Here is a 17,712-nt window from a genome sequence, read left to right as displayed (position 1 = left end):
TTGATCTACGAATTTGGACTGGTAACCATCGTGATTGAAAAAAAATTTCAAGAAATTTGTTATTGAAAACAAACTATTAATCGCCAACGACATTCCGTATTCCCAAGCGGTCACCCTTCCAAGTACTAACGGGACTCGACATAACTTAACTTCTGGGAGCTGACGAGACCAGGTGCGTTCTACGTGATATGGCCGTTGACATTCAAAAATGAAAATTTACCCTCCCAGTCCCAATGGATGAATAGAAAATCACTTCAAAGTGATTGAAATGTTTGTTCATTGAATTCGGACTTGTAACCATCGCGAATAAAAAAACGCGATAAACTTTGAAAAACTCTCAATGGAATTCATCCAGAATCATTCCTATAGATGAATTGAACCTATCCCTGTGTCACTGAAATTTTTGATCTACGAATTTGGACTGGTAACCATCGTGATTGAAAAAAAATTTAAAGAAATTTGTTATTGAAAACAAACTATTCATCGCCAACGACATTCCGTATTCCCAAGCGGTCACCCTTCCAAGTACTAACGGGACTCGACGTAACTTAACTTCTGGGAGCTGACGAGACCAGGTGCGTTCTACGTGATATAGCCGTTGACATTCAAAAATGAAAATTTACCCTCCCAGTCCCAATGGATGAATAGAAAATCACTTCAAAGTGATAGAAATGTTTGTTCATTGAATTTGGACTGGTAACCATCGCGAATAAAAAAACGCGATAAACTTTGAAAAACTCTCAATGGAATTCATCCAGAATCATTCCTATAGATGAATTGAACCTATCCCTGTGTCATTGAAATTTTTGATCGACGAATTTGGACTGGTAACCATCGTGATTGAAAAAAAATTTCAAGAAATTTGTTATTGAAAACAAACTATTCATCGCCAACGACATTCCGTATTCCCAAGCGGTCACCCTTCCAAGTACTAACGGGACTCGACGTAACTTAACTTCTGGGAGCTGACGAGACCAGGTGCGTTCTACGTGATATGGCCGTTGACATTCAAAAATGAAAATTTACCCTCCCAGTCCCAATGGATGAATAGAAAATCACTTCAAAGTGATAGAAATGTTTGTTCATTGAATTTGGACTGGTAACCATCGCGAATAAAAAAACGCGATAAACTTTGAAAAAATCTCAATGGAATTCATCCAGAATCATTCCTATAGATGAATTGAACCTATCCCTGTGTCATTGAAATTTTTGATCGACGAATTTGGACTGGTAACCATCGTGATTGAAAAAAAATTTCAAGAAATTTGTTATTGAAAACAAACTATTCATCGCCAACGACATTCCGTATTCCCAAGCGGTCACCCTTCCAAGTACTAACGGGACTCGACGTAACTTAACTTCTGGGAGCTGACGAGACCAGGTGCGTTCTACGTGATATGGCCGTTGACATTCAAAAATGAAAATTTACCATCCCAGTCCCAATGGATGAATAGAAAATTACTTCAAAGTGATTGAAATGTTTGTTCATTGAATTCGGACTGGTAATCATCGCGAATAAAAAAACGCGATAAACTTTGAAAAACTCTCAATGGAATTCATCCAGAATCATTCCTATAGATGAATTGAACCTATCCCTGTGTCATTGAAATTTTTGATCTACGAATTTGGACTGGTAACCATCGTGATTGAAAAAAAATTTCAAGAAATTTGTTATTGAAAACAAACTATTCATCGCCAACAACATTCCGTATTCCCAAGCGGTCACCCTTCCAAATGCTAACGGGACTCGACGTAACTTAACTTCTGGGAGCTGACGAGACCAGGTGCGTTCTACGTGATATGGCCGTTGACATTCAAAAATGAAAATTTACCCTCCCAGTCCCAATGGATGAATAGAAAATCACTTCAAAGTGATTGAAATGTTTGTTCATTGAATTCGGACTGGTAACCATCGCGAATAAAAAAACGCGATAAACTTTGAAAAACTCTCAATGGAATTCATCCAGAATCATTCCTATAGATGAATTGAACCTATCCCTGTGTCATTGAAATTTTTGATCTACGAATTTGGACTGGTAACCATCGTGATTGAAAAAAAAATTCAAGAAATTTGTTATTGAAAACAAACTATTCATCGCCAACGACATTCCGTATTCCCAAGCGGTCACCCTTCCAAGTATTAACGGGACTCGACGTAACTTAACTTCTGGGAGCTGACGAGACCAGGTGCGTTCTACGTGATATGGCCGTTGACATTCAAAAATGAAAATTTACCCTCCCAGTCCCAATGGATGAATAGAAAATTACTTCAAAGTGATTGAAATGTTTGTTCATTGAATTCGGACTGGTAATCATCGCGAATAAAAAAACGCGATAAACTTTGAAAAACTCTCAATGGAATTCATCCAGAATCATTCCTATAGATGAATTGAACCTATCCCTGTGTCATTGAAATTTTTGATCTACGAATTTGGACTGGTAACCATCGTGATTGAAAAAAATTTCAAGAAATTTGTTATTGAAAACAAACTATTCATCGCCAACGACATTCCGTATTCCCAAGCGGTCACCCTTCCAAGTACTAACGGGACTCGACGTAACTTAACTTCTGGGAGCTGACGAGACCAGGTGCGTTCTACGTGATATGGCCGTTGAGATTCAAAAATGAAAATTTACCATCCCAGTCCCAATGGATGAATAGAAAATTACTTCAAAGTGATTGAAATGTTTGTTCATTGAATTCGGACTGGTAATCATCGCGAATAAAAAAACGCGATAAACTTTGAAAAACTCTCAATGGAATTCATCCAGAATCATTCCTATAGATGAATTGAATCTATCCCTGTGTCATTGAAATTTTTGATCTACGAATTTGGACTGGTAACCATCGTGATTGAAAAAAAATTTAAAGAAATTTGTTATTGAAAACAAACTATTCATCGCCAACGACATTCCGTATTCCCAAGCGGTCACCCTTCCAAGTACTAACGGGACTCGACGTAACTTAACTTCTGGGAGCTGACGAGACCAGGTGCGTTCTACGTGATATGGCCGTTGACATTCAAAAATGAAAATTTACCCTCCCAGTCCCAATGGATGAATAGAAAATCACTTCAAAGTGATTGAAATGTTTGTTCATTGAATTCGGACTGGTAACCATCGCGAATAAAAAAACGCGATAAACTTTGAAAAACTCTCAATGGAATTCATCCAGAATCATTCCTATAGATGAATTGAACCTATCCCTGTGTCATTGAAATTTTTGATCTACGAATTTGGACTGGTAACCATCGTGATTGAAAAAAAATTTCAAGAAATTTGTTATTGAAAACAAACTATTCATCGCCAACGACATTCCGTATTCCCAAGCGGTCACCCTTCCAAGTATTAACGGGACTCGACGTAACTTAACTTCTGGGAGCTGACGAGACCAGGTGCGTTCTACGTGATATGGCCGTTGACATTCAAAAATGAAAATTTACTCTCCCAGTCCCAATGGATGAATAGAAAATTACTTCAAAGTGATTGAAATGTTTGTTCATTGAATTCGGACTGGTAACCATCGCGAATAAAAAAACGCGATAAACTTTGAAAAACTCTCAATGGAATTCATCCAGAATCATTCCTATAGATGAATTGAACCTATCCCTGTGTCATTGAAATTTTTGATCTACGAATTTGGACTGGTAACCATCGTGATTGAAAAAAATTTCAAGAAATTTGTTATTGAAAACAAACTATTCATCGCCAACGACATTCCGTATTCCCAAGCGGTCACCCTTCCAAGTACTAACGGGACTCGACGTAACTTAACTTCTGGGAGCTGACGAGACCAGGTGCGTTCTACGTGATATGGCCGTTGACATTCAAAAATGAAAATTTACCATCCCAGTCCCAATGGATGAATAGAAAATTACTTCAAAGTGATTGAAATGTTTGTTCATTGAATTCGGACTGGTAATCATCGCGAATAAAAAAACGCGATAAACTTTGAAAAACTCTCAATGGAATTCATCCAGAATCATTCCTATAGATGAATTGAACCTATCCCTGTGTCATTGAAATTTTTGATCTACGAATTTGGACTGGTAACCATCGTGATTGAAAAAAAATTTCAAGAAATTTGTTATTGAAAACAAACTATTCATCGCCAACAACATTCCGTATTCCCAAGCGGTCACCCTTCCAAATGCTAACGGGACTCGACGTAACTTAACTTCTGGGAGCTGACGAGACCAGGTGCGTTCTACGTGATATGGCCGTTGACATTCAAAAATGAAAATTTACCCTCCCAGTCCCAATGGATGAATAGAAAATCACTTCAAAGTGATTGAAATGTTTGTTCATTGAATTCGGACTGGTAACCATCGCGAATAAAAAAACGCGATAAACTTTGAAAAACTCTCAATGGAATTCATCCAGAATCATTCCTATAGATGAATTGAACCTATCCCTGTGTCATTGAAATTTTTGATCTACGAATTTGGACTGGTAACCATCGTGATTGAAAAAAAATTTCAAGAAATTTGTTATTGAAAACAAACTATTCATCGCCAACGACATTCCGTATTCCCAAGCGGTCACCCTTCCAAGTATTAACGGGACTCGACGTAACTTAACTTCTGGGAGCTGACGAGACCAGGTGCGTTCTACGTGATATGGCCGTTGACATTCAAAAATGAAAATTTACCCTCCCAGTCCCAATGGATGAATAGAAAATTACTTCAAAGTGATTGAAATGTTTGTTCATTGAATTCGGACTGGTAATCATCGCGAATAAAAAAACGCGATAAACTTTGAAAAACTCTCAATGGAATTCATCCAGAATCATTCCTATAGATGAATTGAACCTATCCCTGTGTCATTGAAATTTTTGATCTACGAATTTGGACTGGTAACCATCGTGATTGAAAAAAATTTCAAGAAATTTGTTATTGAAAACAAACTATTCATCGCCAACGACATTCCGTATTCCCAAGCGGTCACCCTTCCAAGTACTAACGGGACTCGACGTAACTTAACTTCTGGGAGCTGACGAGACCAGGTGCGTTCTACGTGATATGGCCGTTGAGATTCAAAAATGAAAATTTACCATCCCAGTCCCAATGGATGAATAGAAAATTACTTCAAAGTGATTGAAATGTTTGTTCATTGAATTCGGACTGGTAATCATCGCGAATAAAAAAACGCGATAAACTTTGAAAAACTCTCAATGGAATTCATCCAGAATCATTCCTATAGATGAATTGAACCTATCCCTGTGTCATTGAAATTTTTGATCTACGAATTTGGACTGGTAACCATCGTGATTGAAAAAAAATTTAAAGAAATTTGTTATTGAAAACAAACTATTCATCGCCAACGACATTCCGTATTCCCAAGCGGTCACCCTTCCAAGTACTAACGGGACTCGACGTAACTTAACTTCTGGGAGCTGACGAGACCAGGTGCGTTCTACGTGATATGGCCGTTGACATTCAAAAATGAAAATTTACCCTCCCAGTCCCAATGGATGAATAGAAAATCACTTCAAAGTGATTGAAATGTTTGTTCATTGAATTCGGACTGGTAACCATCGCGAATAAAAAAACGCGATAAACTTTGAAAAACTCTCAATGGAATTCATCCAGAATCATTCCTATAGATGAATTGAACCTATCCCTGTGTCATTGAAATTTTTGATCTACGAATTTGGACTGGTAACCATCGTGATTGAAAAAAAATTTCAAGAAATTTGTTATTGAAAACAAACTATTCATCGCCAACGACATCCCGTATTCCCAAGCGGTCACCCTTCCAAGTACTAACGGGACTCGACGTAACTTAACTTCTGGGAGCTGACGAGACCAGGTGCGTTCTACGTGATATGGCCGTTGACATTCCAAAATGAAAATTTACCCTCCCAATCCCAATGGATGAATAGAAAATCACTTCAAAGTGATTGAAATGTTTGTTCATTGAATTCGGACTGGTAACCATCGCGAATAAAAAAACGCGATAAACTTTGAAAAACTCTCCATGGAATTCATCCAGAATCATTCCTATAGATGAATTGAACCTATCCCAGTGTCATTGAAATTTTTGATCTACGAATTTGGACTGGTAACCATCGTGATTGAAAAAAAATTTCAAGAAATTTGTTATTGAAAGCAAACTATTCATCGCCAACGACATCCCGTATTCCCAAGCGGTCACCCTTCCAAGTACTAACGGGACTCGACGTAACTTTACTTCTGGGAGCTGACGAGACCAGGTGCGTTCTACGTGATATGGCCGTTGAGATTCAAAAATGAAAATTTACCATCCCAGTCCCAATGGATGAACAGAAAATCACTTCAAAGTGATTGAAATGTTTGTTCATTGAATTCGGACTGGTAATCATCGCGAATAAAAAAACGCGATAAACTTTGAAAAACTCTCAATGGAATTCATCCAGAATCATTCCTATAGATGAATTGAACCTATCCCTGTGTCATTGAAATTTTTGATCTACGAATTTGGACTGGTAACCATCGTGATTGAAAAAAAATTTCAAGAAATTTGTTATTGAAAACAAACTATTCATCGCCAACAACATTCCGTATTCCCAAGCGGTCACCCTTCCAAGTGCTAACGGGACTCGACGTAACTTAACTTCTTGGAGCTGACGAGACCAGGTGCGTTCTACGTGATATGGCCGTTGACATTCAAAAATGAAAATTTACCCTCCCAGTCCCAATGGATGAATAGAAAACTACTTCAAAGTGATTGAAATGTTTGTTCATTGAATTCGGACTGGTAATCATCGCGAATAAAAAAACGCGATAAACTTTGAAAAACTCTCAATGGAATTCATCCAGAATCATTCCTATAGATGAATTGAACCTATCCCTGTGTCATTGAAATTTTTGATCTACGAATTTGGACTGGTAACCATCGTGATTGAAAAAAAATTTCAAGAAATTTGTTATTGAAAACAAACTATTCATCGCCAACGACATCCCGTATTCCCAAGCGGTCACCCTTCCAAGTAGTATTGGGACTCGACGTAACTTAACTTCTGGGAGCTGACGAGACCAGGTGCGTTCTACGTGATATGGCCGTTGACATTCAAAAATGAAAATTTACCCTCCCATTCCCAATGGATGAATAGAAAATTACTTCAAAGTGATTGAAATGTTTGTTCATTGAATTCGGACTGGTAATCATCGCGAATAAAAAAACGCGATAAACTTTGAAAAACTCTCAATGGAATTCATCCAGAATCATTCCTATAGATGAATTGAACCTATCCCTGTGTCATTGAAATTTTTGATCTACGAATTTGGACTGGTAACCATCGTGATTGAAAAAAAATTTCAAGAAATTTGTTATTGAAAACAAACTATTCATCGCCAACGACATCCCGTATTCCCAAGCGGTCACCCTTCCAAGTACTAACGGGACTCGACGTAACTTAACTTCTGGGAGCTGACGAGACCAGGTGCGTTCTACGTGATATGGCCGTTGACATTCAAAAATGAAAATTTACCCTCCCAGTCCCAATGGATGAATAGAAAATTACTTCAAAGTGATTGAAATGTTTGTTCATTGAATTCGGACTGGTAATCATCGCGAATAAAAAAACGCGATAAACTTTGAAAAACTCTCAATGGAATTCATCCAGAATCATTCCTATAGATGAATTGAACCTATCCCTGTGTCATTGAAATTTTTGATCTACGAATTTGGACTGGTAACCATCGTGATTGAAAAAAAATTTAAAGAAATTTGTTATTGAAAACAAACTATTCATCGCCAACGACATCCCGTATTCCCAAGCGGTCACCCTTCCAAGTACTAACGGGACTCGACGTAACTTAACTTCTGGGAGCTGACGAGACCAGGTGCGTTCTACGTGATATGGCCGTTGACATTCAAAAATGAAAATTTACCCTCCCAGTCCCAATGGATGAATAGAAAATTACTTCAAAGTGATTGAAATGTTTGTTCATTGAATTCGGACTGGTAATCATCGCGAATAAAAAAACGCGATAAACTTTGAAAAACTCTCAATGGAATTCATCCAGAATCATTCCTATAGATGAATTGAACCTATCCCTGTGTCATTGAAATTTTTGATCTACGAATTTGGACTGGTAACCATCGTGATTGAAAAAAAATTTCAAGAAATTTGTTATTGAAAACAAACTATTCATCGCCAACGACATCCCGTATTCCCAAGCGGTCACCCTTCCAAGTACTAACGGGACTCGACGTAACTTAACTTCTGGGAGCTGACGAGACCAGGTGCGTTCTACGTGATATGGCCGTTGACATTCAAAAATGAAAATTTACCCTCCCAGTCCCAATGGATGAATAGAAAATTACTTCAAAGTGATTGAAATGTTTGTTCATTGAATTCGGACTGGTAATCATCGCGAATAAAAAAACGCGATAAACTTTGAAAAACTCTCAATGGAATTCATCCAGAATCATTCCTATAGATGAATTGAACCTATCCCTGTGTCATTGAAATTTTTGATCTACGAATTTGGACTGGTAACCATCGTGATTGAAAAAAAATTTCAAGAAATTTGTTATTGAAAACAAACTATTCATCGCCAACGACATTCCGTATTCCCAAGCGGTCACCCTTCCAAGTACTAACGGGACTCGACGTAACTTAACTTCTGGGAGCTGACGAGACCAGGTGCGTTCTACGTGATATAGCCGTTGACATTCAAAAATGAAAATTTACCCTCCCAGTCCCAATGGATGAATAGAAAATCACTTCAAAGTGATAGAAATGTTTGTTCATTGAATTCGGACTGGTAACCATCGCGAATAAAAAAACGCGATAAACTTTGAAAAACTCTCAATGGAATTCATCCAGAATCATTCCTATAGATGAATTGAACCTATCCCTGTGTCATTGAAATTTTTGATCTACGAATTTGGACTGGTAACCATCGTGATTGAAAAAAAATTTAAAGAAATTTGTTATTGAAAACAAACTATTCATCGCCAACGACATCCCGTATTCCCAAGCGGTCACCCTTCCAAGTACTGGGACTCGACGTAACTTAACTTCTGGGAGCTGACGAGACCAGGTGCGTTCTACGTGATATGGCCGTTGACATTCAAAAATGAAAATTTACCCTCCCAGTCCCAATGGATGAATAGAAAATTACTTCAAAGTGATTGAAATGTTTGTTCATTGAATTCGGACTGGTAATCATCACGAATAAAAAAACGCGATAAACTTTGAAAAACTCTCAATGGAATTCATCCAGAATCATTCCTATAGATGAATTGAACCTATCCCTGTGTCATTGAAATTTTTGATCTACGAATTTGGACTGGTAACCATCGTGATTGAAAAAAAATTTAAAGAAATTTGTTATTGAAAACAAACTATTCATCGCCAACGACATCCCGTATTCCCAAGCGGTCACCCTTCCAAGTACTAACGGGACTCGACGTAACTTAACTTCTGGGAGCTGACGAGACCAGGTGCGTTCTACGTGATATGGCCGTTGACATTCAAAAATGAAAATTTACCCTCACAGTCCCAATGGATGAATAGAAAATTACTTCAAAGTGATTGAAATGTTTGTTCATTGAATTCGGACTGGTAATCATCACGAATAAAAAAACGCGATAAACTTTGAAAAACTCTCAATGGAATTCATCCAGAATCATTCCTATAGATGAATTGAACCTATCCCTGTGTCATTGAAATTTTTGATCGACGAATTTGGACTGGTAACCATCGTGATTGAAAAAAAATTTCAAGAAATTTGTTATTGAAAACAAACTATTCATCGCCAACGACATTCCGTATTCCCAAGCGGTCACCCTTCCAAGTACTAACGGGACTCGACGTAACTTAACTTCTGGGAGCTGACGAGACCAGGTGCGTTCTACGTGATATGGCCGTTGACATTCAAAAATGAAAATTTACCCTCCCAGTCCCAATGGATGAATAGAAAATCACTTCAAAGTGATAGAAATGTTTGTTCATTGAATTTGGACTGGTAACCATCGCGAATAAAAAAACGCGATAAAATTTGAAAAACTCTCAATGGAATTCATCCAGAATCATTCCTATAGATGAATTGAACCTATCCCTGTGTCATTGAAATTTTTGATCTACGAATTTGGACTGGTAACCATCGTGATTGAAAAAAAATTTCAAGAAATTTGTTATTGAAAACAAACTATTCATCGCCAACGACATCCCGTATTCCCAAGCGGTCACCCTTCCAAGTACTAACGGGACTCGACGTAACTTAACTTCTGGGAGCTGACGAGACCAGGTGCGTTCTACGTGATATGGCCGTTGACATTCAAAAATGAAAATTTACCCTCCCAGTCCCAATGGATGAATAGAAAATTACTTCAAAGTGATTGAAATGTTTGTTCATTGAATTCGGACTGGTAATCATCACGAATAAAAAAACGCGATAAACTTTGAAAAACTCTCAATGGAATTCATCCAGAATCATTCCTATAGATGAATTGAACCTATCCCTGTGTCATTGAAATTTTTGATCGACGAATTTGGACTGGTAACCATCGTGATTGAAAAAAAATTTCAAGAAATTTGTTATTGAAAACAAACTATTCATCGCCAACGACATCCCGTATTCCCAAGCGGTCACCCTTCCAAGTACTAACGGGACTCGACGTAACTTAACTTCTGGGAGCTGACGAGACCAGGTGCGTTCTACGTGATATGGCCGTTGACATTCAAAAATGAAAATTTACCCTCCCAGTCCCAATGGATGAATAGAAAATTACTTCAAAGTGATTGAAATGTTTGTTCATTGAATTCGGACTGGTAATCATCGCGAATAAAAAAACGCGATAAACTTTGAAAAACTCTCAATGGAATTCATCCAGAATCATTCCTATAGATGAATTGAACCTATCCCTGTGTCATTGAAATTTTTGATCTACGAATTTGGACTGGTAACCATCGTGATTGAAAAAAAATTTCAAGAAATTTGTTATTGAAAACAAACTATTAATCGCCAACGACATTCCGTATTCCCAAGCGGTCACCCTTCCAAGTACTAACGGGACTCGACATAACTTAACTTCTGGGAGCTGACGAGACCAGGTGCGTTCTACGTGATATGGCCGTTGACATTCAAAAATGAAAATTTACCCTCCCAGTCCCAATGGATGAATAGAAAATCACTTCAAAGTGATAGAAATGTTTGTTCATTGAATTTGGACTGGTAACCATCGCGAATAAAAAAACGCGATAAACTTTGAAAAAATCTCAATGGAATTCATCCAGAATCATTCCTATAGATGAATTGAACCTATCCCTGTGTCATTGAAATTTTTGATCGACGAATTTGGACTGGTAACCATCGTGATTGAAAAAAAATTTCAAGAAATTTGTTATTGAAAACAAACTATTCATCGCCAACGACATTCCGTATTCCCAAGCGGTCACCCTTCCAAGTACTAACGGGACTCGACGTAACTTAACTTCTGGGAGCTGACGAGACCAGGTGCGTTCTACGTGATATGGCCGTTGACATTCAAAAATGAAAATTTACCCTCCCAGTCCCAATGGATGAATAGAAAATCACTTCAAAGTGATTGAAATGTTTGTTCATTGAATTCGGACTTGTAACCATCGCGAATAAAAAAACGCGATAAACTTTGAAAAACTCTCAATGGAATTCATCCAGAATCATTCCTATAGATGAATTGAACCTATCCCTGTGTCACTGAAATTTTTGATCTACGAATTTGGACTGGTAACCATCGTGATTGAAAAAAAATTTAAAGAAATTTGTTATTGAAAACAAACTATTCATCGCCAACGACATTCCGTATTCCCAAGCGGTCACCCTTCCAAGTACTAACGGGACTCGACGTAACTTAACTTCTGGGAGCTGACGAGACCAGGTGCGTTCTACGTGATATAGCCGTTGACATTCAAAAATGAAAATTTACCCTCCCAGTCCCAATGGATGAATAGAAAATCACTTCAAAGTGATAGAAATGTTTGTTCATTGAATTTGGACTGGTAACCATCGCGAATAAAAAAACGCGATAAACTTTGAAAAACTCTCAATGGAATTCATCCAGAATCATTCCTATAGATGAATTGAACCTATCCCTGTGTCATTGAAATTTTTGATCGACGAATTTGGACTGGTAACCATCGTGATTGAAAAAAAATTTCAAGAAATTTGTTATTGAAAACAAACTATTCATCGCCAACGACATTCCGTATTCCCAAGCGGTCACCCTTCCAAGTACTAACGGGACTCGACGTAACTTAACTTCTGGGAGCTGACGAGACCAGGTGCGTTCTACGTGATATGGCCGTTGACATTCAAAAATGAAAATTTACCCTCCCAGTCCCAATGGATGAATAGAAAATTACTTCAAAGTGATTGAAATGTTTGTTCATTGAATTCGGACTGGTAACCATCGCGAATAAAAAAACGCGATAAACTTTGAAAAACTCTCAATGGAATTCATCCAGAATCATTCCTATAGATGAATTGAACCTATCCCTGTGTCATTGAAATTTTTGATCTACGAATTTGGACTGGTAACCATCGTGATTGAAAAAAAATTTCAAGAAATTTGTTATTGAAAACAAACTATTCATCGCCAACGACATTCCGTATTCCCAAGCGGTCACCCTTCCAAGTACTAACGGGACTCGACGTAACTTAACTTCTGGGAGCTGACGAGACCAGGTGCGTTCTACGTGATATGGCCGTTGACATTCAAAAATGAAAATTTACCCTCCCAGTCCCAATGGATGAATAGAAAATCACTTCAAAGTGATAGAAATGTTTGTTCATTGAATTTGGACTGGTAACCATCGCGAATAAAAAACGCGATAAAATTTGAAAAACTCTCAATGGAATTCATCCAGAATCATTCCTATAGATGAATTGAACCTATCCCTGTGTCATTGAAATTTTTGATCTACGAATTTGGACTGGTAACCATCGTGATTGAAAAAATATTTCAAGAAATTTGTTATTGAAAACAAACTATTCATCGCCAACGACATTCCGTATTCCCAAGCGGTCACCCTTCCAAGTACTAACGGGACTCGACGTAACTTAACTTCTGGGAGCTGACGAGACCAGGTGCGTTCTACGTGATATGGCCGTTGACATTCAAAAATGAAAATTTACCCTCCCAGTCCCAATGGATGAATAGAAAATCACTTCAAAGTGATTGAAATGTTTGTTCATTGAATTCGGACTGGTAACCATCGCGAATAAAAAAACGCGATAAACTTTGAAAAACTCTCAATGGAATTCATCCAGAATCATTCCTATAGATGAATTGAACCTATCCCTGTGTCATTGAAATTTTTGATCTACGAATTTGGACTGGTAACCATCGTGATTGAAAAAAAATTTCAAGAAATTTGTTATTGAAAACAAACTATTCATCGCCAACGACATTCCGTATTCCCAAGCGGTCACCCTTCCAAGTACTAACGGGACTCGACGTAACTTAACTTCTGGGAGCTGACGAGACCAGGTGCGTTCTACGTGATATGGCCGTTGACATTCAAAAATGAAAATTTACCCTCCCAGTCCCAATGGATGAATAGAAAATCACTTCAAAGTGATTGAAATGATTGTTCATTGAATTCGGACTGGTAACCATCGCGAATAAAAAAACGCGATAAACTTTGAAAAACTCTCAATGGAATTCATCCAGAATCATTCCTATAGATGAATTGAACCTATCCCTGTGTCATTGAAATTTTTGATCTACGAATTTGGACTGGTAACCATCGTGATTGAAAAAAAATTTCAAGAAATTTGTTATTGAAAACAAACTATTCATCGCCAACGACATTCCGTATTCCCAAGCGGTCACCCTTCCAAGTACTAACGGGACTCGACGTAACTTAACTTCTGGGAGCTGACGAGACCAGGTGCGTTCTACGTGATATGGCCGTTGACATTCAAAAATGAAAATTTACCCTCCCAGTCCCAATGGATGAATAGAAAATCACTTCAAAGTGATTGAAATGATTGTTCATTGAATTCGGACTGGTAACCATCGCGAATAAAAAAACGCGATAAACTTTGAAAAACTCTCAATGGAATTCATCCAGAATCATTCCTATAGATGAATTGAACCTATCCCTGTGTCATTGAAATTTTTGATCTACGAATTTGGACTGGTAACCATCGTGATTGAAAAAAAATTTCAAGAAATTTGTTATTGAAAACAAACTATTCATCGCCAACGTCATCCCGTATTCCCAAGCGGTCACCCTTCCAAGTGCTAACGGGACTCGACGTAACTTAACTTCTGGGAGCTGACGAGACCAGGTGCGTTCTACGTGATATGGCCGTTGACATTCAAAAATGAAAATTTACCCTCCCAGTCCCAATGGATGAATAGAAAATTACTTCAAAGTGATTGAAATGTTTGTTCATTGAATTCGGACTGGTAATCATCGCGAATAAAAAAACGCGATAAACTTTGAAAAACTCTCAATGGAATTCATCCAGAATCATTCCTATAGATGAATTGAACCTATCCCTGTGTAATTGAAATTTTTGATCTACGAATTTGGACTGGTAACCATCGTGATTGAAAAAAATTTCAAGAAATTTGTTATTGAAAACAAACTATTCATCGCCAACGACATTCCGTATTCCCAAGCGGTCACCCTTCCAAGTGCTAACGGGACTCGACGTAACTTAACTTCTGGGAGCTGACGAGACCAGGTGCGTTCTACGTGATATGGCCGTTGACATTCAAAAATGAAAATTTACCCTCCCAGTCCCAATGGATGAATAGAAAATCACTTCAAAGTGATAGAAATGTTTGTTCATTGAATTTGGACTGGTAACCATCGCGAATAAAAAAACGCGATAAACTTTGAAAAACTCTCAATGGAATTCATCCAGAATCATTCCTATAGATGAATTGAACCTATCCCTGTGTCATTGAAATTTTTGATCTACGAATTTGGACTGGTAACCATCGTGATTGAAAAAAAATTTCAAGAAATTTGTTATTGAAAACAAACTATTCATCGCCAACGACATTCCGTATTCCCAAGCGGTCACCCTTCCAAGTACTAACGGGACTCGACGTAACTTAACTTCTGGGAGCTGACGAGACCAGGTGCGTTCTACGTGATATGGCCGTTGATATTCAAAATTGAAAATTTACCCTCCCAGTCCCAATGGATGAATAGAAAATCACTTCAAAGTGATTGAAATGTTTGTTCATTGAATTTGGAATGGTAACCATCGCGAATAAAAAAACGCGATAAACTTTGAAAAACTCTCAATGGAATTCATCCAGAATCATTCCTATAGATGAATTGAACCTATCCCTGTGTCATTGAAATTTTTGATCTACGAATTTGGACTGGTAACCATCGTGATTGAAAAAAAATTTCAAGAAATTTGTTATTGAAAACAAACTATTAATCGCCAACGACATTCCGTATTCCCAAGCGGTCACCCTTCCAAGTACTAACGGGACTCGACGTAACTTAACTTCTGGGAGCTGACGAGACCAGGTGCGTTCTACGTGATATGGCCGTTGACATTCAAAAATGAAAATTTACCCTCCCAGTCCCAATGGATGAATAGAAAATCACTTCAAAGTGATTGAAATGTTTGTTCATTGAATTCGGACTGGTAACCATCGCGAATAAAAAAACGCGATAAACTTTGAAAAACTCTCAATGGAATTCATCCAGAATCATTCCTATAGATGAATTGAACCTATCCCTGTGTCATTGAAATTTTTGATCTACGAATTTGGACTGGTAACCATCGTGATTGAAAAAAAATTTCAAGAAATTTGTTATTGAAAACAAACTATTAATCGCCAACGACATTCCGTATTCCCAAGCGGTCACCCTTCCAAGTACTAACGGGACTCGACGTAACTTAACTTCTGGGAGCTGACGAGACCAGGTGCGTTCTACGTGATATGGCCGTTGACATTCAAAAATGAAAATTTACCCTCCCAGTCCCAATGGATGAATAGAAAATCACTTCAAAGTGATTGAAATGATTGTTCATTGAATTCGGACTGGTAACCATCGCGAATAAAAAAACGCGATAAACTTTGAAAAACTCTCAATGGAATTCATCCAGAATCATTCCTATAGATGAATTGAACCTATCCCTGTGTCATTGAAATTTTTGATCTACGAATTTGGACTGGTAACCATCGTGATTGAAAAAAAATTTCAAGAAATTTGTTATTGAAAACAAACTATTCATCGCCAACGTCATCCCGTATTCCCAAGCGGTCACCCTTCCAAGTGCTAACGGGACTCGACGTAACTTAACTTCTGGGAGCTGACGAGACCAGGTGCGTTCTACGTGATATGGCCGTTGACATTCAAAAATGAAAATTTACCCTCCCAGTCCCAATGGATGAATAGAAAATTACTTCAAAGTGATTGAAATGTTTGTTCATTGAATTCGGACTGGTAATCATCGCGAATAAAAAAACGCGATAAACTTTGAAAAACTCTCAATGGAATTCATCCAGAATCATTCCTATAGATGAATTGAACCTATCCCTGTGTCATTGAAATTTTTGATCTACGAATTTGGACTGGTAACCATCGTGATTGAAAAAAAATTTCAAGAAATTTGTTATTGAAAACAAACTATTCATCGCCAACGTCATCCCGTATTCCCAAGCGGTCACCCTTCCAAGTGCTAACGGGACTCGACGTAACTTAACTTCTGGGAGCTGACGAGACCAGGTGCGTTCTACGTGATATGGCCGTTGACATTCAAAAATGAAAATTTACCCTCCCAGTCCCAATGGATGAATAGAAAATTACTTCAAAGTGATTGAAATGTTTGTTCATTGAATTCGGACTGGTAATCATCGCGAATAAAAAAACGCGATAAACTTTGAAAAACTCTCAATGGAATTCATCCAGAATCATTCCTATAGATGAATTGAACCTATCCCTGTGTAATTGAAATTTTTGATCTACGAATTTGGACTGGTAACCATCGTGATTGAAAAAAATTTCAAGAAATTTGTTATTGAAAACAAACTATTCATCGCCAACGACATTCCGTATTCCCAAGCGGTCACCCTTCCAAGTGCTAACGGGACTCGACGTAACTTAACTTCTGGGAGCTGACGAGACCAGGTGCGTTCTACGTGATATGGCCGTTGACATTCAAAAATGAAAATTTACCCTCCCAGTCCCAATGGATGAATAGAAAATCACTTCAAAGTGATAGAAATGTTTGTTCATTGAATTTGGACTGGTAACCATCGCGAATAAAAAAACGCGATAAACTTTGAAAAACTCTCAATGGAATTCATCCAGAATCATTCCTATAGATGAATTGAACCTATCCCTGTGTCATTGAAATTTTTGATCTACGAATTTGGACTGGTAACCATCGTGATTGAAAAAAAATTTCAAGAAATTTGTTATTGAAAACAAACTATTCATCGCCAACGACATTCCGTATTCCCAAGCGGTCACCCTTCCAAGTACTAACGGGACTCGACGTAACTTAACTTCTGGGAGCTGACGAGACCAGGTGCGTTCTACGTGATATGGCCGTTGATATTCAAAATTGAAAATTTACCCTCCCAGTCCCAATGGATGAATAGAAAATCACTTCAAAGTGATTGAAATGTTTGTTCATTGAATTTGGAATGGTAACCATCGCGAATAAAAAAACGCGATAAACTTTGAAAAACTCTCAATGGAATTCATCCAGAATCATTCCTATAGATGAATTGAACCTATCCCTGTGT

At 37.9% G+C, this 17,712-nt stretch overlaps 44 pseudogenes; all 44 read right to left on the bottom strand.

Annotated features, from left to right (window-relative positions):
• Positions 1–81: 81 nt before the first annotated feature.
• LOC124345468 lies at positions 82–200 on the bottom strand (annotated as a pseudogene).
• A 284-nt stretch (positions 201–484) lies between these two features.
• On the bottom strand, positions 485–603 carry LOC124345448 (annotated as a pseudogene).
• Positions 604–887: 284 nt separating this feature from the next.
• LOC124344925 lies at positions 888–1,006 on the bottom strand (annotated as a pseudogene).
• Positions 1,007–1,290: 284 nt separating this feature from the next.
• LOC124344924 lies at positions 1,291–1,409 on the bottom strand (annotated as a pseudogene).
• Positions 1,410–1,693: 284 nt separating this feature from the next.
• Positions 1,694–1,812, bottom strand: LOC124346018 (annotated as a pseudogene).
• A 284-nt stretch (positions 1,813–2,096) lies between these two features.
• On the bottom strand, positions 2,097–2,215 carry LOC124345745 (annotated as a pseudogene).
• Positions 2,216–2,498: 283 nt separating this feature from the next.
• LOC124345721 lies at positions 2,499–2,617 on the bottom strand (annotated as a pseudogene).
• Positions 2,618–2,901: 284 nt separating this feature from the next.
• On the bottom strand, positions 2,902–3,020 carry LOC124344923 (annotated as a pseudogene).
• Positions 3,021–3,304: 284 nt separating this feature from the next.
• Positions 3,305–3,423, bottom strand: LOC124345744 (annotated as a pseudogene).
• A 283-nt stretch (positions 3,424–3,706) lies between these two features.
• LOC124344922 lies at positions 3,707–3,825 on the bottom strand (annotated as a pseudogene).
• Positions 3,826–4,109: 284 nt separating this feature from the next.
• On the bottom strand, positions 4,110–4,228 carry LOC124346017 (annotated as a pseudogene).
• Positions 4,229–4,512: 284 nt separating this feature from the next.
• Positions 4,513–4,631, bottom strand: LOC124345742 (annotated as a pseudogene).
• A 283-nt stretch (positions 4,632–4,914) lies between these two features.
• On the bottom strand, positions 4,915–5,033 carry LOC124345720 (annotated as a pseudogene).
• Positions 5,034–5,317: 284 nt separating this feature from the next.
• On the bottom strand, positions 5,318–5,436 carry LOC124344921 (annotated as a pseudogene).
• Positions 5,437–5,720: 284 nt separating this feature from the next.
• On the bottom strand, positions 5,721–5,839 carry LOC124346589 (annotated as a pseudogene).
• A 284-nt stretch (positions 5,840–6,123) lies between these two features.
• Positions 6,124–6,242, bottom strand: LOC124345502 (annotated as a pseudogene).
• Positions 6,243–6,526: 284 nt separating this feature from the next.
• Positions 6,527–6,645, bottom strand: LOC124346156 (annotated as a pseudogene).
• Positions 6,646–6,929: 284 nt separating this feature from the next.
• On the bottom strand, positions 6,930–7,048 carry LOC124345337 (annotated as a pseudogene).
• Positions 7,049–7,332: 284 nt separating this feature from the next.
• Positions 7,333–7,451, bottom strand: LOC124346577 (annotated as a pseudogene).
• A 284-nt stretch (positions 7,452–7,735) lies between these two features.
• Positions 7,736–7,854, bottom strand: LOC124346566 (annotated as a pseudogene).
• A 284-nt stretch (positions 7,855–8,138) lies between these two features.
• LOC124346553 lies at positions 8,139–8,257 on the bottom strand (annotated as a pseudogene).
• A 284-nt stretch (positions 8,258–8,541) lies between these two features.
• Positions 8,542–8,660, bottom strand: LOC124345447 (annotated as a pseudogene).
• A 284-nt stretch (positions 8,661–8,944) lies between these two features.
• Positions 8,945–9,060, bottom strand: LOC124345690 (annotated as a pseudogene).
• A 284-nt stretch (positions 9,061–9,344) lies between these two features.
• Positions 9,345–9,463, bottom strand: LOC124346541 (annotated as a pseudogene).
• A 284-nt stretch (positions 9,464–9,747) lies between these two features.
• LOC124344919 lies at positions 9,748–9,866 on the bottom strand (annotated as a pseudogene).
• A 284-nt stretch (positions 9,867–10,150) lies between these two features.
• On the bottom strand, positions 10,151–10,269 carry LOC124346530 (annotated as a pseudogene).
• Positions 10,270–10,553: 284 nt separating this feature from the next.
• LOC124346518 lies at positions 10,554–10,672 on the bottom strand (annotated as a pseudogene).
• Positions 10,673–10,956: 284 nt separating this feature from the next.
• Positions 10,957–11,075, bottom strand: LOC124345467 (annotated as a pseudogene).
• Positions 11,076–11,359: 284 nt separating this feature from the next.
• Positions 11,360–11,478, bottom strand: LOC124344918 (annotated as a pseudogene).
• A 284-nt stretch (positions 11,479–11,762) lies between these two features.
• On the bottom strand, positions 11,763–11,881 carry LOC124345446 (annotated as a pseudogene).
• Positions 11,882–12,165: 284 nt separating this feature from the next.
• LOC124344917 lies at positions 12,166–12,284 on the bottom strand (annotated as a pseudogene).
• A 284-nt stretch (positions 12,285–12,568) lies between these two features.
• On the bottom strand, positions 12,569–12,687 carry LOC124344916 (annotated as a pseudogene).
• Positions 12,688–12,970: 283 nt separating this feature from the next.
• Positions 12,971–13,089, bottom strand: LOC124344915 (annotated as a pseudogene).
• Positions 13,090–13,373: 284 nt separating this feature from the next.
• LOC124344914 lies at positions 13,374–13,492 on the bottom strand (annotated as a pseudogene).
• A 284-nt stretch (positions 13,493–13,776) lies between these two features.
• On the bottom strand, positions 13,777–13,895 carry LOC124344913 (annotated as a pseudogene).
• A 284-nt stretch (positions 13,896–14,179) lies between these two features.
• LOC124345739 lies at positions 14,180–14,298 on the bottom strand (annotated as a pseudogene).
• Positions 14,299–14,581: 283 nt separating this feature from the next.
• On the bottom strand, positions 14,582–14,700 carry LOC124345844 (annotated as a pseudogene).
• A 284-nt stretch (positions 14,701–14,984) lies between these two features.
• On the bottom strand, positions 14,985–15,103 carry LOC124345632 (annotated as a pseudogene).
• Positions 15,104–15,387: 284 nt separating this feature from the next.
• Positions 15,388–15,506, bottom strand: LOC124344912 (annotated as a pseudogene).
• Positions 15,507–15,790: 284 nt separating this feature from the next.
• LOC124344911 lies at positions 15,791–15,909 on the bottom strand (annotated as a pseudogene).
• A 284-nt stretch (positions 15,910–16,193) lies between these two features.
• Positions 16,194–16,312, bottom strand: LOC124345737 (annotated as a pseudogene).
• Positions 16,313–16,596: 284 nt separating this feature from the next.
• Positions 16,597–16,715, bottom strand: LOC124345735 (annotated as a pseudogene).
• A 283-nt stretch (positions 16,716–16,998) lies between these two features.
• On the bottom strand, positions 16,999–17,117 carry LOC124345843 (annotated as a pseudogene).
• Positions 17,118–17,401: 284 nt separating this feature from the next.
• On the bottom strand, positions 17,402–17,520 carry LOC124345631 (annotated as a pseudogene).
• Positions 17,521–17,712: the final 192 nt, after the last annotated feature.

Source organism: Daphnia pulicaria, chromosome 6 (assembly GCF_021234035.1).
Source record: "Daphnia pulicaria isolate SC F1-1A chromosome 6, SC_F0-13Bv2, whole genome shotgun sequence".
NCBI lineage: Eukaryota > Metazoa > Arthropoda > Branchiopoda > Diplostraca > Daphniidae > Daphnia > Daphnia pulicaria.
This window is presented reverse-complemented; position numbering and strand designations above follow the sequence as displayed.